General features: G+C 36.4%; 2 long non-coding RNA genes across 4 annotated transcripts; both read right to left on the reverse strand.

The window, feature by feature from the left end:
* Nucleotides 1-3,936: 3,936 nt before the first annotated feature.
* Nucleotides 3,937-6,252, reverse strand: LOC101882287 (uncharacterized). 2 transcript variants are annotated; one of them, NR_170135.1, is made up of 3 exons: nucleotides 6,137-6,252; nucleotides 4,206-4,376; nucleotides 3,937-4,125 (listed from the first exon to the last, which is right to left on the reverse strand). It is a non-coding gene; the product is annotated as an uncharacterized LOC101882287 (long non-coding RNA). The 2 variants fall into 2 exon arrangements; NR_170136.1 differs by lacking the exon at nucleotides 6,137-6,252 and having other exon boundaries at nucleotides 4,206-4,484.
* A 511-nt stretch (nucleotides 6,253-6,763) lies between these two features.
* LOC147838170 (uncharacterized) lies at nucleotides 6,764-9,922 on the reverse strand. Of its 2 annotated transcripts, none has more exons than XR_015523253.1 (5): nucleotides 9,879-9,922; nucleotides 8,696-8,784; nucleotides 8,538-8,603; nucleotides 7,383-7,724; nucleotides 6,764-6,818 (listed from the first exon to the last, which is right to left on the reverse strand). It is a non-coding gene; the product is annotated as an uncharacterized LOC147838170 (long non-coding RNA). The 2 variants fall into 2 exon arrangements; XR_015523254.1 differs by lacking the exon at nucleotides 6,764-6,818 and adding an exon at nucleotides 7,950-8,135 and having other exon boundaries at nucleotides 7,138-7,724.
* Nucleotides 9,923-14,458: the final 4,536 nt, after the last annotated feature.

A 14,458-nucleotide genomic window follows, 5' to 3' on the forward strand; every position in this document is an offset into this window, starting at 1 on the left:
TCATATATCTAACAGGCAGTGAAGATCACTGATTTTTAAAGAAATAAGATCTTAAATGTGACAATTTTGAAATGGAAAGACAGTTCACCAGAAGCCTTTGGGCTGCCTGGCTGAAAATTAAGTCTGTGTGCATATACATTTAGCAAACACAGCAGATGTTGCATTAGAGTTTTTGAATTTGTACAAGTTGTTAAACAGGATAATCTGTAAAATATTTTCAATAATTATATAATTTTTGATATTGGTCTTTAATTTTTAAAGTTACTTATACAAATAAAAACAACTAATTTAAGATTTATATCATCTTGTCCCTTTTGAGAAATAGTTACTTTTTACTCATGAGTATATTTTTAATGAGTTAATTTTTACTTTTACTTGAGTAGGTTTATTGACATGTAACTTTACTTTTACTTAAGTAAAAAGTTTTGGAAGTAATAGTACTTTTACTTGAGTAGAAGATTGTATTACTCTTTCCACCTCTGCTCAATTATATATTTCAACAAAACCTGATGAGACGTCTGAACTGTCTAAGCTAACTGAGTGTATTAAAGATGTTAAAGACTGGGTGACCAACAATTTTCTTCTCTTAAACTCAGACAAAACAGAATTATTAATTATTGGGCCTAATTCCTTTACACGGTAGATCTCACAACTCGACCTGGAATTAGAGGGATACAAAGTTAGCATTAGCTCTACTGTAACCGATCTGGGTGTTAAATTAGACAGCAATTTAACTTTTGAAAATAATAAATCCCATCTCACCAAAACCACCTTTTTTCATCTGAGAACTATGGCTAAGTTACAAAGTATGCTAGTTTATGCTTTTATGACTTCTAGGCTGGATTACTGTGATGATCTGTTTGTTGGCTGCCCAGCATCCTTTATTAAAAAACTTCAGCTAGTACAAAATAAAGCTGCCAGAGTTTTTATTATGGGCGTAAATCTGATTTAACAGTAGGGGGGGACAATAAATATAACATTTCTTTCGAGCATTTTTTGAAGGGGACACAAATAATACAGCCAAATTTTACTTATAAAGATATGTCCCCTCAGTTAAAAATGGTTTCATTATAAATATTATTATAGCATGGAGACTTCATCATTATGATTATTCTCAAAGTTTTTCTTAGGTTCAGTGACAGCAAATTTTTCTTCAAAACCATTTATTGCATTGTTTGTTGTGTCAACAGTCTGACTCCAGAAGCAAAATAAATGCAGGAAAAGACATTTTCTATACTCATAATAACTAACTTTAAAACGTTAAAATAACCAATCATATTGTAAATCAGTGAGCCTCTGAAATCTTCTAAAAAGCCACAACTCAGAAAACATAAAAAAAATTGTTCACCCCCCAAAAGAATTGTCATTATCCCTTTAATAAACTACAGCACCCTTACCTGACACTGTACATCTGACTGACCCTGCCCTGCCTGTTCCTCAGTCATTACTTTCTCCTTTGCCTGTCATTAATATTGTGGCATTAGTATTTTCATAAGCACTCATTCTGAAAGCTAAATTGCTTAACATGTGAACTTTTTGTACTTGGCGTTTAGCTGCACTGAAAAATTATGTCCATTTTCTCTGTCATTTTATCCAATACATGACACTGCCAGGCAAGTTTATTTATACTGTAGCACTGTGCTTTACATAAAGAATGCAAAACTATCATAAAAATAATCACAACAATAAAAACAAAGAATTAAAAAAGGTTAACATTTAAATTTCAAATTAACTGAGTCACTTAAAACCGAATAGAAACTGATTATACAAAAAATACAGTGGGGTTAGTGTGCACAGTGTAGCAGTGCTCATTTAGCAAATACACAACTAATAATATGCTAATTGTGGTCGTTAATGTTAAGTTAACATTATGCCAAGTCGTCACAGATGAAACAATGCATGGGAAACGGCTTCAGGGTTAGCAACAAGCTAACGCTAACTAGATAAGTAATTTTAATTGCTAATACAGCAGATTCATGGACAATTACATCCTTAATCAGCATTTTTGGCCGCAACAAATTTATGAAAGAGTCTGTATTAACTACATTGAGGAGAATCGCTTTAAGGTGGGTTAAAAACCCCCTACTTACAACCAGGGCTGGAGTGGGACTCCTTTTCAGCCCTGGAGTTTTAAGCCTCAGACCGGCCCACCTCAGTTCACCACTGACTATATTAAAATAAGGTCATTTCCAAATCAGTTTCTAATGACACTATCACGTCTTTTTTTTTTTTTTGAGAAAACAGCTGTTTTAGAACTTCAAATGTTCAACAACCCTAACAGTATTATATGTCTTAACAATAAAAATGAAAAAAAAAAAATTACTTAAATGGGGATCGAACCCGGGTCAGCGGCATCTTAAATTAACGTGCTATCCACTGAACCACAACAGTTAGTGAATGAGTAGTGACTCATCTTAGTTATATCATCATCAACTTGCAGGCTGCATCTTGCTCTCTGAGCTGCGAGAAAATAGATAAAGAGTAGAGCTGCGGTAAAATAATGAATAAAAAGGCTGTGGTCAAGTAAATAAATACATTTAAAAAGTGTGGCTGCTGAGAGCAACAGATTCTGGAGCTAGGGATACCGGCCCTCGCGGCCAAAAAACGGACCGGCCCACCGGGAATTCTCCCGGTCCTCCCAATTAGCCAATCCGGGCCTGCTTACAACAGTAACTCAGCCGCAGCCACACAGCCTCTTTGAAAGCAAAGAGCTTAGAATGACCAAGAGGCGACACTCAATAGAACGTTCCATTGCAACAGCAGCGCCAAGCAACAGCCCTGGATCCCGCCATTTTGGAGTGAAAGTGATCGGCCGTCCATTGGATCTCATTACTGTCGCGATGGCAAGCAGCTGCTTTGTTTTTTTTATTTATTTATTTAAAAAGTGCATTAAAGCTGAGATACAACCTGAAAGACGACAATACAACACTTACGATCACAATCATCAGCACTTTTAATAGTTTATTTAACTGACTTTTAATATGCTGTTCTTCGATTGGAGTTTTCATTCCAAAATGGCCGCCACGCCCTCTAGCGGCTGTTTCCCAAATTACACTAGAGTGTCACCTCTTGGTCATTCTAAGCTCTTTGGTGAAAGCACGGAGTGGACCGCACCAATCTAAGGAAGGGGAGGGGGAACTCAACTGTTTCTAAATGCATTTTAAATGATAAATGCGTTTTTCTTTTTACTTAAACTATTATTATAGCTATATATACATATATTTTTCACAATTGAGAGTTTTTATTTTTAATAATTAATTTTTTTTTTTTGGGGGGTTGGGTAGGGGGCAACCCTCAGATGGGAGGAGACATGTCCCCCCCGTCCCCCCCGGGGTTTACGCCCATGGTTCTTATTAGGACCAGAAAATATGATCATATCACCCCAATTTTATTCTCCTTACACTGGCTGCCTGTTAAGTTAATTAATTGAAGTTATTAATTATAAAATATAGCTTCTTACCAGTAAAGCTTTAAATAATCTTGCTCCTGTTCATCTAACCAACCTTCTGTCTCGCTACAATCCAACACGCTATTTAAGATCTCAAAACTCAGGGCTTGTGGTAGTACCTAGAATAGCAAAGTCGAGTAAAGGAGGTCGAGCCTTCTCATTTATGGCTCCTAAACTGTGGAATAGCCTTCCTGATAATGTCCGAGGCTCAGACACACTCTCTCAATTCAAAACTAGATTAAAGACTTCTCTTTTAGCAAAGCACACACTCAGTTCATCACAAGACGGTATGATGCATGAATTTGCTCCACGCAGGTGAGCTGGCTTGACAACCACCTGTAGGACACACTCCTCCTTAATACACCAGACATTGTGTTAGAAACTCTCATATGCTTTACATGTTTGTTTCTATGTTTGTTTATATAACTGTTATTTTCATTTATAACACTCCGTTTTTGCATCTCGTTTAAATACACTATAAACAGCAGCAAAGCTAATCATTTTCTTTATTTTTTATTTCCACCTGAGGATACACATTCCCGAGATTCTGCAGTGCCATTGATGCGATCCAAGACCTGTGAGAAGATGATCCCAAGGTATCCATAATCCTGGACCAGGCCGTATCCCGAGCTTATGCTGTGGTCATCATGGAGAAATGGAGTGCATGAGACTGTTTCCTGAAAAACCACAGTGACAATCAAGTCCCCGCATTGATCCTATGGACCAGCCTAACCTCCCGCCGGTGTCTTACTCTCACCTGCAGCTTCTCCACGATGAACGTCCAGCTTCTCCAGCGCCTGGTGTATAGACTGCAGCTTCACACAGAACGTATGGACATGAATAATGGTCGTGCCCAAGAGAGACAAGTTTCTCTTCACTTCATCAGTTGGTGAAGTATTTTTTCCTCGCCACTGTCACCACTAGCTGGCTTGAAATAAAACTTAAATATTAATTTATTTAATATTAGGTATTGAAATATGCAATTTTAGTTTAAATATAAAAATGTCCCTTGAATTATGTAAAGTCTTGAGCAAAACCTTATTAATATTTTAATTAAAGTAATAATATACAAATAAAAATAAAGCAACAGATTAAAACAACATGATAACAAAAGAGGGTTTGTGTCTTGATTGATACCGACTGATTAATCTTATTCTTATTATTCAATTGATTCTGCTTTTATGTGCTCTGCGTCACACTATGGACTCAAACACACTCATTTCATATAATTAAAGCACTGTGGTCATCATTGTACTTTGTTCTTATTTATTAAGTGATAAAGATTTCCAGAGAGGAGGTCAGGATTAATATTATGTAAATGCTGTAGTGTTTTCCCTGGTACTAGGATTGGTTTGCGCATTGTAATTGATGAAAATGCACAAAATATCCGTTCCCTCTTTATATTAGGGGATTTTAGCCTATATGTACTTGCATCATAAAATAAATACAATGCACTTACTGTGTTCATAATGTATTGCAGAACACTTCTGGTGCTCTTGAGGTGGGACTCAGGAAGGGTTAGGGATGGTGCTATGTGTAGATTTAAGGTTAAGATGTAAAGGATGGACAACAGTGTAATTAAAGATGTAACCACAGAAATTAATTGATCATATAATAACTACATGCATTTATTTAATGGATTATAAGAACAATGTAAAAGCATGTATTCACACAATAAGTACATATTATTTAAGGCCACTGTATATAACATGGGACCAGATATTCATTTAGAAAGGCCAGGAAAAAGGCTGAAGGTCAGTATTTTTATTTTTCCTGATGTTACAGAAGATTTACACTCACTGCTCAGTTTATTCGGTTCGTCTGTTCAACTGCTCATTCCTCTAAATATCAGCTACTCAGTGGATTTGGGCATGTAATTGTGGTCAAGATGTTCAAACTGAGGAGCGTTAGAGCGTTTCCCCCAGAAAATTACTAACAATTACAGATGTTTATATTTGTGATTGGAAAAGCAGGGCTATCACACCAGCCTGTGCTGTATCTATTTATGCTGTAAAATGACAAAATGTCTATTTCAAATAAAGAAGAAACAGTCTGCAGAACAAACACTGCTTAAACACAAACCGTAAACCTAATAGTTGTACGAAAACAGAAAAACAAATAAAATGATAAGATTACAGTCAGCATGTGTCACAGTTTAAGATGATTTACTGATGTCACTTGAATTTGTGAGACCTAAAAAATTACTGTTTCAATATACCTTCTATAAGTTTCATCCGTGTTTTTATCCTGTCACCCGTAGTCCTCGAGGGTGGGCAAAAGCATATGTCCGTTGCCTGCTCTCTCTCTCTCTCTCCCTCTCTCTCTCTCTGCGTGTGTGTTTGTGTGTAAATGAGAAGTAGAGTATGGTTTTACCCAGCACTGGGTTGTGGCAGGGAGAGCTTGCACTAGTAAAAAAATATAGGCCTAAAAGAGTAATCGACGGTTCATTCCACTGATAAAACAGAGAATCTAAAGGAGAGTGAGTGAGTGAGTTTTTTATTTCCTTTCACAAATTCATCGCCTTTTCTTTCATTTTAATTAACAAATTACAGAAAATCTTTTTTCCCTTCTTTATTTTAGCTGACAGGTTTACCAAACAGTTATCTTTGGTATATACAAAAAAAAAGTTATAAAAAAGTTATAACTTGTATATAATGGTATATAAAAAATATAAAAAAGTTATCTTACCTTATTCTCTGCTTTATCGATGGAATAAGCCGCCGATTACTCTGTTTTACAGCTCTTGCTGCCACAACCCTTTACTGGGAAAACCATGCACAATAGTATGATCCTGCACAACTGGAGTAGCTGCACTCTCAGGACCACATGTTTAGGACCGCATTTTTAGGACCCTAGTGTTTTGCGGAAGCGCCACCCACCGGATTGGATGACAGTGAAACTGCATTTCTAGGACCCAATTTGTAACTGCGCCACCTACCGAATTGGATTATTTAGCGGAAACTTTCAGGCACTTTTATTCCAGAGGTTAAAGTGTAAAACGCCTGCTTTAAGTAACAATTTTAAAATGAAACAAATGAATTTACACCTAAAATTTAAATGAATAAATAGAGTTGAGTGCCTTAAAAGTCTTAAATTCCTTGAAAAATACTGTATATTGATGAACCCCATTACATTGAACTAATTAGCTCAGTATTAGGGAAAATAAATTGAAATCAAATGGGATCAGCATTTGCAGTTACTAATTTAAAACCAGGTTGTAAAGGTTTTAGAGAGACAAGACGGAAGAATGATTCAAGAATGGACATTTATATAAATATCCACACTTTTTTTTATTAATGCAATTCAACCACAAAAATGACCCCACTGTTTATTCAGTTGCTGCATTCAGACTGGCTGTAGACTTTAGCTCCTGTGAATGAGAGAGAAGAAGAAAGTTCAAGTATGTATGTATGTATGTATGTATATATATATATATATATATATATATATATATACACACACACACACACACACACATAGGTAAATAAGTATTCAACAAGTTCCCATTTTTCTCAGAAAACATATTTCTAAAGGTGCTATTGACCTGAAAACCAAAGAAAAAAATATATGAATAGAAAACAAATCTAATTACTTTACAAATTGTTATCAACATCTGGTGAAAATTTCAAGTCAACAGCACCTTTATAAATATGTTTTCTGAGAAAAATGGAAACGTGTTGAATATTCAATTCAATATTAATTAATTTCATCTTTATTTCTAAAGCACTTTTACAATGTACATTGTGTCAAAGCAGCTTAATATTTATTAAATTCAGTTCAGTTTAGTGTGGTTTAGTATTCACTGCTGAAAGTCCAAACACTAAAAAAAAAGCAAATCCATCGATGCAGAGTTCCACAAGTCCTAAACCAAGCAAGCCAATGGCGACAGTGGAGGAACAAAACTTTACCAATTGATGAAAGTGAAAGAATAAACCTTGAGAGAAACTAGGCTCAGTTGGGCACAACCATTTCTCTTCTGGCCACACTTCACGTGCAGAGCTGCAGTCTAGGCGCTGGAGGCTAACACTGGGCGTTTCCATCCTGGAGAAGCTGCAGGTGTGAGTAGGTCACCAGCTGGTTTTCAGGCTAGACCACAGGGTCAATGTGGGCACTCATCTGTCACTGGGGGACTTTCATTAATCAGTCTCATGCTCTCCACTTCTCCATGACCACCACAGCATCTGCTCATGATACGGTCTGTTTCAGGATTATGGATACATTTAGAAGTCCTCTATGGTGGCATCATCTCTTCACAGGTCACGATCTCTAGAGGCCTCTGGATGAATATCCCCAGGTGGAAATAGGGAACAAGGAAAATAATTAGCGCATCTGCTGTTCATAGTGTATTTAAACAAGAGATATTACATAAAGACAAAAATGTAGTGCTAAGAGATAAAATAGCAGTTATATGAATAAACATGAAACGCACATGATTATTTATAACAAAATATCTGGTGCATTAAGACAGCAACCCTCCAAGTGGTTTGTCAATCCCACTCACCCACATAGAGCACATAGGGCAGCACAGTGGTTAGCACCGTCGCCTCACAGCAAGAAGGTTGCTGGTTCAAGCCCCGGCTGGGCCAGTGGTCATTTCTGTGTGGAGTTTGCATGTTCTCCCCATGTTCAAGTTTATGAGTGTAAATGGGTGTTTCCCAGTACTGGGTTGCAGCTGGAAGGGCATCCGCTGTGTAAAACATATGCTGCATAAGTTGGCGCTTCATTCTGCTGTGGCAACCCCTGATAAATAAAGGGACTAAGCCGAAAAGAAAATGAATGAATATATATATTCTTGAATACGTAAAATAATGTATATGAACTTAAAAGGTTAACCAATTGTTATGAAATTAAATTTAAATTAATATTTAATATAAGAGGTATAATAACAAACATTTGCTTTACAGTGTTAGCTATAATATATATATATATATATATATATATATATATATATATATATATATATATATATATATATATATATTTTTTTTTTTTTTTTTTTTTTGGCTTAAGCATATGGACTGTTGGGAGAACCAAACAGGAAACTTTACTCCCAACTCCATATTTTTAAGTATATAAGAGCAATACCCACCTATTGAATGGTCTCTCTTCTTACGTCAGTTTTTTGTCAATCTGTCTGTTAAATTATTTTACTTCACTGAAACAGAGAACAATCACTGTTGAGTTAACATATATACCAGTAACAAAAAGGCTCTTTGAGCATTGTGCGAAAATTAACCATATTCTGACCTGTAATGATAATCTTTACCAGAAAGAAAGACCTGCTCAGCATAATCCAAAGACCAGCTCCTCAAGACACCCAGAGCATGTACGATGGCCTAAGAAAAAAAAAATCATTCAAATATGAACTAAAATACCACCACAGAACAGCAAATCATTTTACATGGATTAATAAATGAGTAGCACCCAGCATGCAGTTTATATACTTATTTGGCCAGACATTCCTCTGGAAAATGAACACCACAGATAAGCTGCACTTCATCATAGATATGCTATAAACTCAAGAACACAGCTAACATTTGTAACTGTATTTATAAACTGCTTATCAATGTCTATTAAATGTAGAGTTAATGCTAAACAAATAAAATATTCATAAATTAACTAGTTATTAAATGCTTAATATTTATTTATTTATAGTATGCAGATGTTGTAAAGTGTTACTCAACAGTTTGAGATAACCTCAAGGAAAATATTCCTGTAGTTTGTTTTCTTTTCTTCCAACAATGAGCCTAAGCAATCCAATCATATTGACCATCACTTCTTATTCGCCAGGTAAAACATACCTGATATAAATTAAAGATATGAGACTCTATATGGTTAAGACCTGCAGAATAAGCCTAACTTTCAGAATCTCATTCATCACTGTAAAACGATGACAAAACATCAGGCTAATAACACATACAGTATTGTGGGGCAAACAGGAGGTCAGCACAATTTTTAATGTGCTACTGTAATACAACGAATAACACGAATTCAGTAAAATATAGATAAATCTGAAACTCTCACATCAAACGTGCTTTTACCATCTTAGTTTAATGCATGTCACTAAGCACATTAGCCGTTAAGTCAACAAGCCATTAAATCAACAATGTTTTATTAAACCATGGTCACGAGCTACGAACGTCGTAGCATTTAATCAAACTAGAAAACGAACTCTAGAAAATTATTAACAGTTATAGCAGCTCTCACTCTGGCTTTGTAAAATTATCCATATTTATTATTATATTATTTTATTTTTCTTCTGGAAAAAAATCGTCACGTAACATTTTTGTTCCAGACCCTTAAAAGTGGGGTAAGTCATGCAGGCTAATCTGGCATTTCTGCATAAACTCACAGTATAAAACAACAGCATTACAAAATAAACATACTTTAACAGTTTAAAATAAAACTTAATAGAAAAATCGGTACTTACACTTTCCTTGTCATCCGTGTCGTCCATTAGCGCATCCATGATCCAATCCGACAGGTGACGCTGTCACAAAAAACTAGGGTCCTAAAGATGCGGTCCTGAGAGTGCAGCCACTCCAGTTGTGCAGGAATACCCTTCTCAAACCATGCATACTTCTCATTTACACACAAAGAAAGCTTTACAGCGTGTGTTTAGAGTGTGGCTGAAGGAAGGTGAGGAAGAGGTGAATGTGCAAATTCAAGCCGGAAAGAAACTGCTTTGAGCGGGACTCGAACCCTGTGCCTCGTGACTGCAAAGCGACGGCGCGAGTGCGCTCCTTTTACTGAGCCACTGAGCCGTCAGGATGACTACATGAAAAACCATACTACATGCGGGTTCACAGAGCCACGGGTTTTGTTTCGGTATAAATGTGTGTTAGTAGTTTGATTTGTTGTAATAAAAGCTCTAAAATGAGTGAGTCCAGCAGCCTCAGCTAGGGGTAACAGGTTTAAAAATGTTTCCACTTTCTTTTCTTATATGGCCCTTTATTCTGAATGACCCCCCTCTCTGTTCATTGGCTGGTGGCATGTTATAAAGTAGTTCCGGACAGGTCATTACTATTCGCGCCCGCCGGCCGGCCAAGAGAGTGGTCGTGGTGAGTGAATGGTCCTGTGAAATGCAATTTTTGTTGATCTGTTTGCTTTTATTATACACAATGTATGTTTGTAATTCCAAGTTTATAATTGCTAATAAGCAGCCATCATTGCAGGACGACATGTTAGGCTGCTGAAAGTGATGAGTGTGATTTTACTGTTTAGCTGAATAAAGTGATGGGTCCAAGGTGTGATTTGGTGTCAGATGTGAAATTGATGAGGTGATTCGCGGATCAGAATAAGTGCATAGTGCAAGTTATTAATAATTAGTGAGGTTTTGGGCAAAGATTGAGTAAAAGCCTCCACCCGTACGCCAGGGAAACACGTCCATCTCCCATGGCGGCGTACGAGCTTCGGGGGATCGTTTGGGAGCGCGGGGCTGTGAGCCTGCCAGATCATCCGTGTGCGCACACGGATGATCTGGGATCTCACTTGAGAGGTAGCCCCGCCCGAGCCACACCAAGCTCCTCCCACACATCCAATAACCGCCAGATCATCAGCCATTTTTTATAGTACGCATATGAGGCTTACTTCTTGTGGACGGTGACATGTTTTAAACTTTCGCTAATTACTGCCTACACAGAAGAACCAGATGTTTAACTACAACATGGGGTTGTTTTTATGGTTGAAATATTTGTTATTAGCATTTAAAATTCTTCAAAAAGCTAATTGAATGCATTTCCCACAATGCATTGCGGCAATTAAAACACGATGTGTCAATCTTGCTTTTCAGACAAACTCAAATCAAGATTTTCTCTACTTTTTTCATGAAAAAGGTGTGTAGGATACTAAACAACGCATCAAGATCGGAGGTGCGACTCTGGGAACGTTAAACCAGCGTTTGACCCTTCGTTGGCCGTTTGATTGACAGGCGGTCCAGCCAATCACAACGGACATATGCTTTTGCCCACCCCCGAGGACTGCTCGAGTGGATTTCTGCAAAGCCGAGCCACTAATATGCTTCGTAAAATGTAAAAGTGACTGTTTTCAATTAAATTTTACAGCATTGATGATTTACTTTTTTAGGATATATTACTTCAGGTAAACGTAGCATTCATTCAATTGCTCAAACGCAGCGAGCATGATGGCATGACAGTTCAAGTTTATTTAAAATGAAGTGAACAGCAACAGGTAGGCTCTATAAATACACATTTACAGCTGTGTGACATTAAGTGGCACTTAACATGATTACATTGAACAAATAAATAAATAAAAGCTCTGGTGAAACGCCAGAACTCCTTGAAGCGGTCTGAGGTAAAATCCTAAGATGTTTCTGTATTTTCAGTTTAACTTTTACTTATTTTACATTTAACCGTCAAACTCGACAAACAGCACCATAATAACCACTTTATAATGATTTACTACTGCAGTACAGTCAGAGAGGAGGTTAAGTGAAAACAAACTGAGTAGGTTTACCATGAGATTTTACCATGGTAACTTACTCTATGAAGCTAACATGATCCAGGGCGTTTTCTTTAGTAAACCCAAAGTTGTTTCGCCCTCCTACTTCTTAAAGCGAAATATAATTAAATGATAAATTAAAATACTTTATAGTATTTCAAGTCCAAACATTTATAAATCCTTAAATGAAGGTGTAATTTCCTGATCAGAAAATGATATTAGATTGTCTTATTGTGATTGGGGCATGACAATAAAAATATTTCTAATGCATTCAAAAACGAGAATGTTTGTAATGCCTGCCCTCAAATGTCAAGTTTAATTGCACATGACTATAGACTGCAGTGGTTTAAGAAGTAAGCATGGTGATCTTGACCTTTAATACAATTGGATGTGTTCGAGTCTAGCTCTTCTCACTTTTCCTGTCTCAGATCCCAGTAGAATTTATTTTCAATATAAATGAAGTAAATGTTGCAAAAGGGGATTTGCCTAATGAGTGATTAATAAAGAGAAAAGTATAATTCTAATAAATATAGTCATTTACGCTCTCTGCTGTTATTATATCCTGTTAATGTACTGTACTGAGATGCAAATACTGTATGTGTCTACCAGTATAAACATACACAGCATCTAGTTATTATATACTTATTGCCAATATCTGCTACTTTTACATGGAATATAGAATATATCTTGAGCTTTAGTAATCAGAGCTTGCACTTATTTTAATTGATCGCTAAGTATGCTATTTGCACTATTGTAAAGAGCTGATGCCATTTTTTTCTTACCCTGTTAGCGGAAAATTAGCAAAATAAGAAATAAAATCACTTAAATGATTAATTTATATAGTTTTTTTGCCCATGTAATACTATTAAAATGAGTTTAATTAAACGTAATACTCATTATGGCATTAGTTGTGGCAAGTTAACTGAAAGTTAGCCTAATCAGTGATGACTGAATTACCTCTGTTCAGAAACTCAACTCAGAGTTCAAGTTTAAACTCAAATCTGGTTGATCATCCTTTTTAAAAGGGACCTCTAGTACTTTTGTTTAGTACTGAAATATTGGTATAAACAGTGGTGCTGTTCATGAAACATTATTTCAATACCCTTTAGATACAACCGTAACATATCATTCAAACCTTCTCCAAGGATTGAGGATTGAGAGATCATCCATCATGAAGAGCGTGTTTCATGGCAAGCAGTATGAACCAAGTCTAAGTATTTCAGTGTTATTAAACTTGATTTAAACTGATTTAAATCTGAATTATATGTTTCAGGCCTCCCGGTTGTCTTGAATGTGAAGGAATGTTGGAAATCCCTTCGTCATCAGCTATGTTTCCATCCACCTAATATCTTTTTTTCCTTTGGATTAATCGCATACATAATAATTGATGGGAACACTAAGATGAGCATGCGCATTTTCAAAATGTAGTCACACATACCTGGTAGGATAAACTTTAATCCAATACTAATAAACTATGATTGAAACACATTTATCAAATGAATTCCAGCATACACATTAAAAAAGCCATTTGATTTAGTTTCAACAGATCATGTCATGATAAAAAGGGGTGTAATGAACAACAATAATGGACAAACCAGCATTTTGAGCACATTGTAAAACATCTGAAATTTTGGTTTGCTCATTCAAACATTCCTAAGCAAAAGTGTCATCACAGTGGTTCATTATTATTATATTATTCTGTTATTACCTCCAGAACTGTCTTGAGCATCTGCGCACCCAAAGAGCATCTTTCACCTCTAAAAGATACGGCATGTTCATTGCGTTTGGTCTTCTGAGGTGCAGGTAATTTATTATATAAGAAAAAAAGGCCCACTGTGCACAAAACTACATTTTACTCTTTTGATTCTTGCCGCCAGTTCAAGAAGAAGTAATGATTCTGTTCTCTAATTTGCATCTTTGGATGGAAACATAGCTATTGTCGAAAGATTTACGGAGCAGTATCCAGTCATACAAGCAGGCCTCCTTTTGACCAACACAACAAAAGTGGAGCAGAGTGGAGAAGAGACAGGTAATCTAGTGAGTTGAAATGGATTACTGATAGCCGAGCGAACAGTGTTTTAGAACAGTGGTTTTTCAGTTCTGGTCTTGAGATGCACAGCTGTGTTCATTCTGTCTCCTTTATTCTAACTAAATTCAGTTTATAGCGCTCTTTTCTAATGAAAGTTTTGTAAAAGAGATGTGCAGATGTAGTGCTTTGTATCTCTAATTACTGATACACTCAACAGAATCATTAAAGGGCACCTATGGTGAAAAATCTACTTTTCAAGCTGTTTGGATAGAAATATGTGTAGGTATAGTGTATAGGTGGTCAAAAAACGATGGACCAATTGGAGCGGTTTTCAGACAGACCGACTTGACGTAGGAGTGCAGTCCCCACACCCACCGAATTGATTGACAGCTGCGTAACATGGTAGTCACGAATATAATCAGATCAACAAGAGTAGACGAGTGCAATGCAACCGGGAATAAAAGGTCTGTTCAGTTCGCCAGGATCATAAATCGTCATTAAATGTGATCGATTTACTTCAG

This window comes from Danio rerio, chromosome 23 (genome assembly GCF_052040795.2).
Source record: "Danio rerio strain M-AB ecotype USA chromosome 23, GRCz13ab, whole genome shotgun sequence".
NCBI classification, from domain to species: Eukaryota; Metazoa; Chordata; class Actinopteri; order Cypriniformes; family Danionidae; genus Danio; species Danio rerio.